The following is a 13,286-nucleotide window of genomic DNA, read 5'->3' as shown; positions in this document are numbered from 1 at the left end:
TCACACATACAACATCACAAACACACACACAACCAAACATATTATACAGCTTAGGTACATATCAATATATTAAGACACAAAAGTCATACTTACAAAAAACATAGTCGCAATTACGTAGATGCATTTAAACATTCCAATCCATCCACCCTAGAAAGTATTTTCACCCCCGCCATCCCTCGTCAATTACGACTACAAAATTGTAATTCCTATTAAAATACATAGATCTAACTATTTTATACAGCTCAAAGGATTACTCGACAACATACACAAAATTATATATTTATGACACACAATATTATGAATTTGTGTAACTAGTAGGTATACTGACTAAGGAGAATAGACGATATCGACTCTGAGGGTCTTGGACGTCGTCTTTGAGTATATAGTTTGGTCACTAAATGCAAAAATTATAGTATCCTATTTCGACTTCACCGTTTATATACCTGCTACATTTATTTTAATGTTTGAAATAATACAACATTTAATCTAATATATTTGAATTAAACACAAATATGCTTATACTTACTTTTCATTTTAATATTTTAATTTTTGTGTAAAATAAAAACAACCGTGATATTTAAAAACAAGTTGTAACAATTATAAATATAATAATATAACATATTTATATGTTTCATAACACTTATGTATATAATACGAACTCTACCTTATGTACGATTAACTGCTGATCGATACATTAATATTAAAACACACACACATAATTGCAAGGGCTATGACCAACACACACCATGGATTAGTAAAGCAGTTCACTATACACCTCATATCTCAATACACACTACGACTATGTATGACTACGATACAGTCACATATTATAATAGAATATAGCTTAGGAATATTATATTTGCGAGTATTATTATTATTTGTCAGTGCTTAGTAGACAATAAACCATAATTATAACTGAAATGGAATCCTAGTAATTTAAATATATTATTTAAGATTCTGATATTTACATATCTGCCCCTAACCTATTTATATCTATAGGATCCTACGATTCTCCCTGAATATATTATATTTAACTGCTCGTCCCCCCGATCATGATACAAAGTTTTTTTATTTATTGGTAATAATGCTACATAAGGTTACACCACAGCCGTCTCAATCAACATTCGCCAAACACCCCGCACCAGCACCTACGCAATGTGAGACGTAGATTATTCTAATATTTATAGGAAATTAAATAGTTTATATGAAACAAAAAGACACGATATATAAAAAGTATTTTCAATTATTAAAATAATATTAAGGTTTACAATAAATATTTACAAGGTTCTTACTTATCCATTAAATGGATTATAAAATTGTATCATTATCTGAGTAACATATATTTCTCGGTATTTCGTCATCTTCTAGGTAATAATATATAAAAACGTATATGATGCCTCATCCATATTATATATCCAACGGTATATTAATTTTCATATCTCCTTTATACTTTCGAACCAACGGATACATTATGTATCAAACAACGTCTTGATCAATTGTTATGTAATACATCTGAGAAAAACAACATTCATCAAGACTAGTCATGCATCTACATGTTTGTTTGCTAATAAAACCTTAACTATTGTTAATCAACAATATTGATATATTTTAAGAACGAATGAGAAAAACATACATGTAAAAGCCATTATCACTTGTGTAATATTTATTTTTTACATTATGTATCACACCTACCATATTATTATTACACAATATATACCCCTCTTGATCACTAATCCTTAATCATTACCTATCACTTATTCAGTATTCTTGATCCCTTGATCCTCTGATCTCGTGTTCTATATTTTTCATACCTGTGCATGAGAAAACACATACACGAACGCGCATACAACAACTTACATATTATCAATAACCTGACCGACATATATATATATATATATATTAATTCATGCATGTACACGGGAAAAACACACAACATTACCAGTCACAGTCACCACCAACGAAACACTCTCAAAAACATATTTTTTCACGCTTACATATGAGAAAACGCATGTGTGCTTGCACATCAACAACTTACATATCACTCAAGTGGCCGATGCGTATATTTTATCAGCACATACGTACAACAGTCATATCACTTGTATAATATTTTTATTTTACCGTCATACACACACAGGCATATAACACTACCGCCATATATTATTGTATAAGTTATAATATCGGAAAATTAAGAACTATTAACAATATCTCTCATTTCAGCAGATACTTTATGCGGTTTATTACCTAAATTTAGAAATATACAATAATTAACGGCACATCTGTAGTACCTATCTTACCAACATCTTTATCAATTTAACAATTAAAAATTTTCATATTATTAGTCATTTTCCATACAGGCTCATGCTACAATGTGCATACATGTGGGAACATACATACATTCCTGTTATTGTATGTTTATATACACAATACTATCAGGCTAACCTATCCTGAATAATATTACAGATACTTATATTTTTAATCAATCATACATACATTGAAATATTGTATGAGATTACATTAGACTAAAATCATAGCTTATATATACATACATGGATTATAGGTATATACGAGAAAAAATAAATCTCTTTAACTGTTATTATTGTTATTATTATTCGTCATGTGTAGTGAGAATTATAATATATATATATATATATATATAACAATAAGTAAAAAAAAAAATAATACTAAAAACTATTATCAACCCATCACTTAGTTCTATAGTTACCTACATGGATACGCGATACCTAGTATGATATTATGAAAACCCACATTAAATCATATATACATATTCGATATTACAAACGCCTAAACATATTTTATAGTTAACATAACTATATATACATATAAACATTCATATATATATATAGGTACACATCAATAAGTCATCTACATAATATAGGCATACACATATATTACTTACATAGTATGCACACACTTGTATACCTATATCCTTACATATTTGATATTCTTATATATTTAAACAGTATTCATACATACATACATACATACATAGACTCGATTATTTCAAATAATAATTCACATAAAATATTTTCGGTATATAATTTATTCAATACCTGGATTCTTTAACATATATTAATTATTATATATTTACATTAGATAGGTACATGAAATATATCACAACGTCGCCGTGGATACTGATGTAACGATATCCAATATACAACAATTAAATGCAATATAGTACCTGATCATATATTATAATTTACTCATTTTTTCGTTAAATACGTAGGTAGAATTTATGCAGAAACCTAAAAATATACTCAACAATGTGAATACACATTAAAATGTACTGATTTTGATAAAAAAAAAAAAAAAAAAAAAAACATTGCTGTCTGTGTGTAAATACAGAAATCTTGCTAAAATAAGTAAAAATATCAAAATTTCAATAAAGCATATTATGGAAACATCACAATATTTTAGTAAAAAATGGGCAAAAATATCATAATTTCATTAAATAATATGTAATATTATAAAAAATATCATACCCATGTCTAGTTTATTACCATCAAAGGCATATATACAGTTTAGTTATTAAATGTATCTAAATGCATGACCATCACTATAACGAGTCATTATTACAAGTCTCAACATCCGAAACATATCGTTGCACTATAATATAATAGTTAATACATACATACATGCACACACATACACACGTACATACATTTGCATACATATTTACTTAAACAGCATTCGTGCATACATATAGACGCGATTGATTATTTCAAATAATAATTTATATAAAATACTTTCGATATATACCTATTTTATTTAATACCTGAATTCTTAAACATATATATTAATTATTATATATTTACAGTAGATACATGAAATATATCACAACGTCGCTGTGCATACTAATACTACAATTAAATGTAATATAATACCTACAAAATCATATTTAAATTCCATGGTATTCGATAATGAGAAAGATAATATTATATTATAGTTATTTTCATCACATATTAGCAAAAACAAAATAAAATGTACCTACGTCAAGCTGTGATAATCTTTCACTTATGATATCATATAGTAAACCATATATATTTCAATTATTTTTAACGCATATCTTACACAGATGGCCCAGCAAAATAATAGGAGTTAATTATTATTTATACAGTTATATCTATACTACATGGATGCTTATCACTGATACTTTTCATGTATTAGGTATTCTATATGCTTACTTTGTAAAATAATCATGGAATCGCTTGTATATTACCTTCACAAGCTTGGAAATATATATATATATATTTTTTTCTAGTGAAAATTGATAAAAATACCTTAATTTCTCCCAAATTATTATATTAGGTATATTAATGTCGATAAAATCTTATACAAATATAATTTCTATGTCAAGGACATGTCTAAAATATCGAAAATCTCAATAATTACATATAACTATAGTCTGCAAATCATTCCATCAATCATATCGCATTAGATATATTTCAAGTTTTATGACTCATTCATTATATTATGTTAAAACATGTAAACATTTCATAAATTCAATAAAAATGTGTTCAATTATCATAATCTCACTGTAAAAATAGGTATATATAACTAATACATTACCTTTAAAAACCGGTATTTTCATAGATACTTTTGCTAAAAGTTATTATTTTTATTTAAACATCATAAAAACTGTATTCATAGAGCCTCACTCGTCAGCTATATAATATAATATACCTATACTCTCATTACAATCTTCACTGATTTTCATCATTATACCTGTCTTGAAATACACAAATCTATAACACGTCGATCAAGACCACTATATTTTTATGATTTTCCATCAATGTAACATAGAAATCATATATTTGTCTCCAATTATCGCTAAATACATGAGGGTATTTATGCTGAAACCATACCCGTTCATCTATTTACTTCACAAATAATGTAAAACACACGTATATTACCATCACAAGTTAGGATATATCTTGCCATCTCTAGTAGATATTAAATAATTAGTCATAGTTTGGTTTTATATAGGTATAAAATAATAATAATATAATATTATATTTTTATATTCGATCGTACATATACATACTGATCATAAATATAAACATATTTATACTCCAACACATATAGACACTATTCAGATCTTGATAAAACTATCTGAATAAGACGATACGTATATATTAAAAATCTCGCAAAAATGTATAATTTCAACAGTCTACAATGCTGATATAAATATAGTTTTTATTGTATTTGACTTTACTCTAAATAATTGATAGGGACACATATTTGTATAATAATATCATATTTTCAATGAAAATATATACAAACTTCATATTCGTATTAAAAAATCATATTAGATGCATCCACATGAGAAATATTATATTTCTGTAGTTCTCATAAACATCAGCATATTTATACCTCAAATATAAACTATTTTCATACTAAATCCATATACAAATATCGTAATTTTATTAAAAACACATATTATAATTATTATCATTATCATCATAAACCGTTATACATAATATGATGATTTCATACGTTAACTGTTTAACTCAAGATACATTAAAGATCATCCAATTCATAATTAACATTCGTACGGTTCGAATTCAGAAATCACAATCACTCGCATACGTGCACGACTATATTTCCCCCTCCACCCCTCCACTAGGTTAGGTTAGTTTCCTGTAGGTTAGACTAAAAAAAAAAAAACAAAAAAAATACAAAAATTAAATTAAAGATTACTTCATCTACACTCTGTGAACGATGAAGTAATGAGTCATAATGGATCTTGACCTTTAATACGATTAAAGATTACTTCATCCTTCACAGAGTGTAGGATGAAGTAAAGAGTCATAATGGATCATGACCTTTAATTTAATTTTTGTATTTTTTTTGTTTTTTTTTTTTTTAGTCTAACCTACAGGAAACTAACCCTCCCTGTTACGCAAGTTGCTTGTGAAAGGTCATTCTCAACATTGAAATATTTAAAAAACAGGCTGAGAAATTCAATGACCAATCAACATCTTGAGTCTTTTATGCTAATGGCCATTGAAAATAAAATTCTCATGGAAATTGATAATAATATTATCATAGATGCAGTTGGTGAGAAATCTAAACTATTATTTAAATTATTATTATAAATGTATAAACCATTTTTAATTTTTATAATATTGTTTATAATTTATGTATTTATTTATTACTTATTACCTTATACCTACAATACCTAAACCATGAAAACACAATATATAATTATTAATTATTAATATTTCGTTGGTTTCAACTATTAAACTATGCCTACACATGTTATTTTTCAGACATTCAGGTATTAGTAGTATATTAATAAAAGGTGGGCAATTTAATGAAAATAATTAAGTCTGGCTAGTTAAGTTAATTCAATTAAATTGCCTTCAGGCTTCAGTTAAATTTAAAAGTTAACAAAAAAAAAAAAATTAACTTAACTCATTGAAAAAAATAAATTTTTTTTTCAAGTTATAAATTGCACTAGAATTAAATCTACTTATATAATAGTTATGAAATAGGTGAATGGAAAAACGAAATTCGAGCGTAGCGAGAAAAAAAATTTTGATGGGTGGCCTGGATAAATTTTAAACTCCCGGCCTGGATTTGGTTCCCACTCCGCCCCTGTATATATATATATATATATTATAATTCTCACTACACATGACGAATAATAATAACAATAATAACAGTTAAAGAGATTTATTTTTTCTCGTATATACCTATAATCCATGTATGTATATATAAGCTATGATTTTAGTCTAATGTAATCTCATACAATATTTCAATGTATGTATGATTGATTAAAAATATAAGTATCTGTAATATTATTCAGGATAGGTTAGCCTGATAGTATTGTGTATATAAACATACAATAACAGGAATGTATGTATGTTCCCACATGTATGCACATTGTAGCATGAGCCTGTATGGAAAATGACTAATAATATGAAAATTTTTAATTGTTAAATTGATAAAGATGTTGGTAAGATAGGTACTACAGATGTGCCGTTAATTATTGTATATTTCTAAATTTAGGTAATAAACCGCATAAAGTATCTGCTGAAATGAGAGATATTGTTAATAGTTCTTAATTTTCCGATATTATAACTTATACAATAATATATGGCGGTGGTGTTATATGCCTGTGTGTGTATGACGGTAAAATAAAAATATTATACAAGTGATATGACTGTTGTACGTATGTGCTGATAAAATATACGCATCGGCCACTTGAGTGATATGTAAGTTGTTGATGTGCAAGCACACATGCGTTTTCTCATATGTAAGCGTGAAAAAATATGTTTTTGAGAGTGTTTCGTTGGTGGTGACTGTGACTGGTAATGTTGTGTGTTTTTCCCGTGTACATGCATGAATTAATATATATATATATATATATGTCGGTCAGGTTATTGATAATATGTAAGTTGTTGTATGCGCGTTCGTGTATGTGTTTTCTCATGCACAGGTATGAAAAATATAGAACACGAGATCAGAGGATCAAGGGATCAAGAATACTGAATAAGTGATAGGTAATGATTAAGGATTAGTGATCAAGAGGGGTATATATTGTGTAATAATAATATGGTAGGTGTGATACATAATGTAAAAAATAAATATTACACAAGTGATAATGGCTTTTACATGTATGTTTTTCTCATTCGTTCTTAAAATATATCAATATTGTTGATTAACAATAGTTAAGGTTTTATTAGCAAACAAACATGTAGATGCATGACTAGTCTTGATGAATGTTGTTTTTCTCAGATGTATTACATAACAATTGATCAAGACGTTGTTTGATACATAATGTATCCGTTGGTTCGAAAGTATAAAGGAGATATGAAAATTAATATACCGTTGGATATATAATATGGATGAGGCATCATATACGTTTTTATATATTATTACCTAGAAGATGACGAAATACCGAGAAATATATGTTACTCAGATAATGATACAATTTTATAATCCATTTAATGGATAAGTAAGAACCTTGTAAATATTTATTGTAAACCTTAATATTATTTTAATAATTGAAAATACTTTTTATATATCGTGTCTTTTTGTTTCATATAAACTATTTAATTTCCTATAAATATTAGAATAATCTACGTCTCACATTGCGTAGGTGCTGGTGCGGGGTGTTTGGCGAATGTTGATTGAGACGGCTGTGGTGTAACCTTATGTAGCATTATTACCAATAAATAAAAAAACTTTGTATCATGATCGGGGGGACGAGCAGTTAAATATAATATATTCAGGGAGAATCGTAGGATCCTATAGATATAAATAGGTTAGGGGCAGATATGTAAATATCAGAATCTTAAATAATATATTTAAATTACTAGGATTCCATTTCAGTTATAATTATGGTTTATTGTCTACTAAGCACTGACAAATAATAATAATACTCGCAAATATAATATTCCTAAGCTATATTCTATTATAATATGTGACTGTATCGTAGTCATACATAGTCGTAGTGTGTATTGAGATATGAGGTGTATAGTGAACTGCTTTACTAATCCATGGTGTGTGTTGGTCATAGCCCTTGCAATTATGTGTGTGTGTTTTAATATTAATGTATCGATCAGCAGTTAATCGTACATAAGGTAGAGTTCGTATTATATACATAAGTGTTATGAAACATATAAATATGTTATATTATTATATTTATAATTGTTACAACTTGTTTTTAAATATCACGGTTGTTTTTATTTTACACAAAAATTAAAATATTAAAATGAAAAGTAAGTATAAGCATATTTGTGTTTAATTCAAATATATTAGATTAAATGTTGTATTATTTCAAACATTAAAATAAATGTAGCAGGTATATAAACGGTGAAGTCGAAATAGGATACTATAATTTTTGCATTTAGTGACCAAACTATATACTCAAAGACGACGTCCAAGACCCTCAGAGTCGATATCGTCTATTCTCCTTAGTCAGTATACCTACTAGTTACACAAATTCATAATATTGTGTGTCATAAATATATAATTTTGTGTATGTTGTCGAGTAATCCTTTGAGCTGTATAAAATAGTTAGATCTATGTATTTTAATAGGAATTACAATTTTGTAGTCGTAATTGACGAGGGATGGCGGGGGTGAAAATACTTTCTAGGGTGGATGGATTGGAATGTTTAAATGCATCTACGTAATTGCGACTATGTTTTTTGTAAGTATGACTTTTGTGTCTTAATATATTGATATGTACCTAAGCTGTATAATATGTTTGGTTGTGTGTGTGTTTGTGATGTTGTATGTGTGAATATATGTACATAAACTAAATATAAATGAATACTGCATATACATATATATTATAATATGTTTGGGTGTTTGTGATACCTGATGAATGTGTGTATGTATGCATATAATATGCGACTATGTAAGTATCTAAATATGTATGAACTATCCTATGGGTATATGAGTGTAAGTGTGTTGTGCTAGAGAAATGTGTGAATGAAACTCATCATCATCTGTAAACGATTAAACGATTGACCATATATACATATATATATATATTATAATTAATATTTCCGTATGTTGTCGGGGAGAGGAATGTGTGAATGCAAGCGAATGTACCTATATTCCGACGTGTATATTTTGAAAATAAATATTTTTACAAGTTTATGTCTGTGTGTGTTTGAGATTTATTCTCATGTATAACGAAGGACTGGGTGGCTTGTTTGTATACTATATGGAATACTGGAATCGTGTGTGTGTGTGTGTGTATGTGATGTGATGTGATATGAATGTATGTATCTATGCATGCATGCGTGTACCTATGTATGATAAGGTATATAATATATATGTTGAGCTTGTGTGTGTTGTAAATATTATTATATAAGTTCAGAATGAAAACTGATGAGTACTGTATAGTGTGTAATACCATATTATAGTTTGTATGTGTATGGTTATATCATATTTATATGAATAAATATACCTATGCGTTTTATTGATATGTAAGTAATAAGTATATAATATTATGGTATAATATTTGTATATAGGTATGTGTGATGTTGTAGGTACCTTATATTATATTATGAGCATAACGTATGTTCGTATATATGTATGTATGTATGTATGTATGTGTATGTGGGTATGTATGTATGTATGTATGTATGTATGTATGTATGTATGTATGTATGTATGTATGTATGTATGTATGTATGTATGTAAGTGTGTATGTATGCATGTATGTGTATGTGTGTTTGTATGTATGTATATATAAGTTCAGAATGAAAACTGAAGAGTACTGTATAATGTTTAATAGTATATTATAGTTTGTATGTGTATGGTTATATCATATTTATATGATGCGTTTTATTGATATGTAAGTAATAAGTGTATAAATTGTATAATAATATGTTCAGGGGTTTGTGATAATGATGTGTGTATGATTGTTTAGATATATGTAAATACCTATGTATATTATATGTAGACTATATTATAATATATTTGAATGTGTGTTTGTTTGAGAGGTATAACGTGTGTGTATGTATGTATGTATATATGTATGTATGTATGTATGAATATATATATATATATATATGTATGTATGTATGTGTATGTGTGTTTGTACATAAGTGCGTATGTAAGTAGGTATTTATAGATGTGATAACTGATAACATAGATATAATAACGCGGTGGCGGGCTCGTGCGCGTTCGCGGCGGCCCTTTGTAAGGTGTAGCGTTGGTGGTGTTGGTGGTGGTGGTGGTGGGGGGAAATTATAGAATGTTTATTGTTAGAAATATCAGTGGAATATTATATGTTCAAGTCACTGTGATAATGATGTGTGTATAATTGTTTATATATATGTAAGTACCTATGTATATTATATGTAGACTATATTATAATATATTTGAATGTGTGTTTGTTTGAGATGTATAACGTGTATATATGTATGTATGTGTGTTTGTACGTAAGTGCGTATGTAAGTATTTATAGATGTGATAACTGATAACATAGGTATGATAACGCGGTGGCGGGCTCGCGCGCGTTCGCGGCGGCCTTTTGTAAGGTATAGTGGTTGTGGTGGTGGTGGTGGGGGAAATTATACATCTCGTACGTATGTGAACGATTGTCGTAAACACCAGTTAAATGAGATAGAATTTACATTTTAATCATAAGCGAGTAAGTTGCGCAGTGGTGTGGTTGTCGTATGGGAAGCGACCTGTTCGAGTTCGAATCCCGGTTCGGCAAAAAAATTTTTAAATTATTTCCCGCGGCTAATTGATAGGGAAGAGTGGCGGGGGGATTATCGTACAAGTGCGTGATTGATGGTGGGGGTATCTGAAGAGCGGGGTAGCGGGGGGAATGTCGTGTACGTATGTGATAGATCTGCTCAACCCATGGGTTGAGCAGAGGTGTATAGATGTATATGGGTTGAGCAACGGGTTTCGCGGGTTGAGCCATCAGGTATAGGGCTGAGCCAGCAGGCTGGGGTTCCAGAACTCTCTTTTTTATCCTACTCACCAATGCACAATGAGATCGCCGTCTCCGAGATATTTGTAGTTGGCTAACCAAACTCACAGGCATGGTAGCTCAAGGTACTTTCTACGATGTGTGTACGTTTCAAAACGATCAGTCAAAGGGTTGATTTTATACGATTTTCTAAAGGGCGTTTAGCTGTTGCCGGGTGAATACATCATTAGACCACCAATGCACAATGAGATCGCCGTCTCCGAGATATTTGTAGTTGGCTAACCAAACTCACAGGCATGGTAGCTCAAGGTACTTTCTACGATGTGTGTACGTTTCAAAACGATCGGTCAAAGGGTTGATTTTATAAGATTTTTGGAATTTTTTAAAACACGATTGTACGTAATTTAAAGTTATACAGCACGCGTATGCTGATCGCTGTACCGACAATGCACAATGAAATCGCCGTCTCCGAGATATTTGTAGTTGGCTAACCAAACTCACAGGCATGATAGCTCGAGGTACTTTCTACGATTTGTGTACGTTTCAAAACGATCGGTCAAAGGGTTGATATTATATATTTTTTTTAAGCAAGTATTGGGTTTGCCGGGTGAGTCCCGGGGTAGACCGACAATGCACAATGTGGTCACCGTCTGCTTCATATTTGTAGTAGGTTAACTAAATTCAAGGGTATGGTATACCGTATTATTTTCTACGATGTGTGTAAGTTTTAAAACGATCGGTCAAAGGGTTGATTTTATACGATTTTCTAAAGGGCTTTTAGCTGTGGCCGGGTGAATTGAACCACCAATGCACAATGAGATCGCCGTCTCCGAGATAATTGTAGTTGGCTAACCAAACTCACAGGCATGGTAGCTCAAGGTACTTTCTACGATGTGTGTACGTTTCAAAACGATCAGTCAAAGGGTTGATTTTATACGATTTTCTAAAGGGCGTTTAGCTGTTGCCGGGTGAATACATCATTAGACCACCAATGCACAATGAGATCGCCGTCTCCGTGATATTTGAAGTAGATTCACCAAAATTACAGGCATGGTAGCTCGAGGTACTTTCTACGTTGTGTGTAAGTTTCAAAACGACAAGTCAAAGGGTTGATTTTATACGATTTTCTAAAGGGCGATTAGCTGTGGCCGGGTGAATTGAACCACCAATGCACAATGAGATCGCTGTCTCCGAGATATTTGTAGTTGGCTAACCAAACTCACAGGCTTGGTAGCTCGAGGTACTTTCTACGATGTGTGTACGTTTCAAAACGATCGGTCAAAGGGTTGATTTTATATATTTTTTTTAAGCAAGTATTGGGTTTGCCGGGTGAGTCCCGGGGTAGACCGACAATGCACAATGTGGTCACCGTCTCCTTGATATTTGTAGTAGGCTAACTAAATTCACGGGTATGGTAGACCGTATTACTTTCTACGATGTGTGTAAGTTTTAAAATGATCAGTCAAAGGGTTGATTTTATACGATTTTTGGAAATTTTTGAAAACACGATTGTACGTAATTTATAGTTATACAGCACGCGTATATGCTGATCGCTGTACCAACAATGCACAATGAGATCACCGTCTCCGTGATATTTGAAGTAGATTCACCAAAATTACAGGCATGGTAGCTCGAGGTACTTTCTACGTTGTGTGTAAGTTTCAAAACGACAAGTCAAAGGGTTGATTTTATACGATTTTCTAAAGGGCGATTAGCTGTGGCCGGGTGAATTGAACCACCAATGCACAATGAGATCGCCGTCTCCGAGATATTTGTAGTTGATTAACCAAACTCACAGGCATGGTAGCTCGAGGTACTTTCCACGATGTGTGTAAGTTTCAAAACGATCGGTCAAA

The sequence above is a fragment of the Metopolophium dirhodum genome, chromosome 1 (assembly GCF_019925205.1).
Source record: "Metopolophium dirhodum isolate CAU chromosome 1, ASM1992520v1, whole genome shotgun sequence".
Lineage (NCBI taxonomy): Eukaryota > Metazoa > Arthropoda > Insecta > Hemiptera > Aphididae > Metopolophium > Metopolophium dirhodum.
This window is presented reverse-complemented; position numbering follows the sequence as displayed.